Here is a 3,454-nt window from a genome sequence, read left to right on the forward strand (position 1 = left end):
TCTTGTTTTTGTCTGTTTAATGGCTGTTCAATATTTTATCCTCTGTGCTTCTGTGTCTGGGAAGCGTCTGCTACAGGAAATCATGATCCGCTGTGGCGACCCCTAAAGGGAGCAGCCGAAAGAAGTCATAAATGACACTTTCAACAAACCAGCTTTATCACTGGAAGTAACTGTCGTATATATATATATATATATATATATATATATATATATATATATATATATATATATATATACACACATATACATATACACATATATACACATATGGATATATATATATATATATATATATATATATATATATATATATATATATACACACACACACACACACACACACACACACACACACACACACACACACACACATTTTCTAAGCTGCTTCTCCCTCAGGGTCTCGGGTAACAGTATATATTACATCATATTCCCCACCACAATGCAAAGATGTTTTTTGTGCTCTGTATCTTTTAAAACAGATGAGAATGAGTGTGAGCTTGAAGAGGCAATCTGTGGTAAAAACACAGTTTGTTACAACATAGTTGGTAGCTACTACTGCCAGTGTGGAACAGGATACCGGGAAACTTCAGGAAAAGTTCATTTCACACTGAGCAACGATGAATGCAGAGGTAATTAATTCCACAGTAACCTGTTCTTGCCCAAACGCTTCAGTAGAAAAGGCTGAATGTGAATCTCTGCTCTTGTTCTTTTCACAGACATTAATGAGTGTGTAGAGATCACAGAAATCTGCAGCCCCAATTCTGAGTGTTATAATACCCCTGGCTCCTATTTCTGCACATGCAATGATGGATTTATTCTCGGCAACGGAGAGAAGAAATTAAATGCAAGCCCAGGTGTTACATGTGATGGTAAGACAAGTTTTTGCATAATTGACTGTTTGCAAAACTCTGACAGGCCCCACCCATCTTAGTTACTGTTGCTATGTCTGTCAAACTTTCTGCTTAGGCCATTTGACTGCATCTGTTCTATTCTGTACAATATTGTTCTTTTATTTGACTGCTGTTTATTACCTCATTGCTTTTATGTATTATTACCTGTTTTGCTTATTATTTCCTTCTTGTGAGTAGGCAGTTATACAAGCATTTCACTGCTAGCTGTACCATGTATGACTATGTATATGACCAATAAAACTTTGAAACTTGAAGACTAAAATATTCAACAACACAAAGAGGAATTTAGAAGAACACACACACAGACTTAAATATTTGAGAACTGAACATATGGCAATGGGCCAATTTAAAACAGGATTTTGGAAATTATGTTTTCATCCATCAAACTAGTTAAATCCTTTGGCCACTGGACTTTAAAACATTGTGTTTTCCTTTTTTTGTAATTCACGGTTTTTATTTTATTTATGAGCAGTGTTACTCTTGCTTCAGACCTGAAAACCTAAAATGTAACCAACTCCTGAGACTGAACTTTGGAGGCATTTATTAGTGTATGCGTACAATTACAATATTTTATTTTCAAATAAGAACAAAGAAACAGAATCACCCATCAGGATTCAGAACACAAATGTGACAGTCAGTCAAGAGACTGAAGCTAAAAAGAAGCTTCTCCAACAAAGCATTCAATATTACATACTAAAGAACAACATACCTCATAATCAACCATGAACGACCCAAGAAGAGCAGCTTTTGAAATGACCCTGACAGCCCCCTGACTTGAACATAACCGAAGATGTTGAGACCACCCAACAATGTTGCAGAACTATAAGTAATCTGCAAAAAGAGAGTGAAAACTCCTGAAACAAGAATAGAAAGTTGAAAGAAAGGCTCGGCAAGCTATGACATCTGCTAAAGGGGGTTTTACTAAGTACTGACTAAGTAGGGTGTCCAAACTTTTGCACATGACACAAATACTGTGTTATACATACACTATTTTATTTTATTTTTTTTGTTTAATGCATATAAAATAAGCAACTGTGCAAAATAATTTTTAAATAGTTTGCTTCAGAGAATGTGTTTACTTCTTTTCACTTCAAAAATCAATGAAATATGTCATTTGGCCAGGGGTGCACACAATTTTGGATACAACTGTATTTGCAGTGTCATAGTTTCACTACAGTACCCAATATTCTGGGTATTTTTTGAGAGAAATAATTCACAACTGAGAACAACTGAGCTTTTTGCTGTACAACGCTGTGCAGTCCTCACCCTCAGATGCTGCCGCTGCCACTGCATAATCATAAACTAATCAAATTAACCACTTTTTTCCCCACTTCGTTCTATAATACTTCATACTAACAATGCTTGCTATCCAATTTAATATTACACATTTCTGTTCTACTGTTTTCATACAACAGTTCTACAAAATAAGAAAAATGTAAAGCAAAGAAGGCCTTCACATTGTATTAAAGATGCTATAATACTGGCAATTTCTTCTGCCTTTTTAGTAGCCTTTTTTTGTTATAGATATCACTTTAATTATGTCAGGTTCACCTTAATCAGTCTGTATTTGCCAGATTAATATCAATGTATTATTTTAAAAGCATCATCTTTTTTGCGGAATTGGCTCATTCCAGTTTGTTTATTTGCTTCTGCCATCACAGCTGCCCACCAGGGGGCAACATCAGGCTCTGAGTTTAATGTTGGCCTGCTCTAGGTCTGCAGAATCTGGCCAAACAGGCTGCAGGCCAAATATCATTTTATAGAAGTTAGTTCATGTATCCATTTTCTGTTTTTGTATTTATATAAGCAGAAAATAAGTCATACAAGCCATCCTATTGGTACTTATTGAAATTAGAGATATTGTGGGAAAAAGTGTTGTAATCCCAGCACATGTAAAATGTTCCTCAACCAATCAGCTTTTTTTTTAGAACTGTTGTATAACATGACATAATTTATCACAATAATGATAAATATTTTCATCCTGCAAGGAGTTTTACATGTGCTCTATATCTTTTAAAACATGAATGAATGCGTGTGAAAACCCAACCTGTGGCAAAAACACAGTGTGCTACAATACAGTGGCACAAAGGCTGAATCTGAATCTCTACTCTTGTTCTTTTTACAGTCATCAAGCCTACAGAGACCTGTAATTCTAAGAGTCATGATATTATTGTCTCCTATTTCTGTACGACCAAAGACGAGAAGATAGTTAAAGCAGACCATATTAAAATGGTAGGATTTCTTTTCTTTTTTTTCTGTAATTCACTGTTTATTTTGTTTGTAAACAGCATTATAATATAAAGCAATAAAAGCAAATTCTGTTTATTTACTCTGTACCCCAATTTGTCCCTCCCCCCATTCATCCCCTGTTTAATAATAATAAGAAGCAGAAAAAGAGGAAAAAAAAGAGATGTTACCCTTTATTAATCCCCCAACGGAAAATTCCACCTCTGTATTTAACCCATCTGTGCATTGAAACACTCACATACACACTAGTGAACACACACACACACACACACGAAGAGGCAATGAGCACACTTGGT

At 35.2% G+C, this 3,454-nt stretch overlaps 1 long non-coding RNA gene across 1 annotated transcript; it reads left to right on the forward strand.

Moving 5' to 3' along the window:
* The first annotated feature begins 564 nt into the window (after positions 1-564).
* On the forward strand, positions 565-3,114 carry LOC119264266. The gene is made up of 3 exons (XR_005130924.1): positions 565-629; positions 717-869; positions 3,037-3,114. It is a non-coding gene; the product is annotated as an uncharacterized LOC119264266 (long non-coding RNA).
* Positions 3,115-3,454: the final 340 nt, after the last annotated feature.

Source organism: Pygocentrus nattereri, chromosome 1 (genome assembly GCF_015220715.1).
Source record: "Pygocentrus nattereri isolate fPygNat1 chromosome 1, fPygNat1.pri, whole genome shotgun sequence".
Classification (NCBI taxonomy): Eukaryota; Metazoa; Chordata; class Actinopteri; order Characiformes; family Serrasalmidae; genus Pygocentrus; species Pygocentrus nattereri.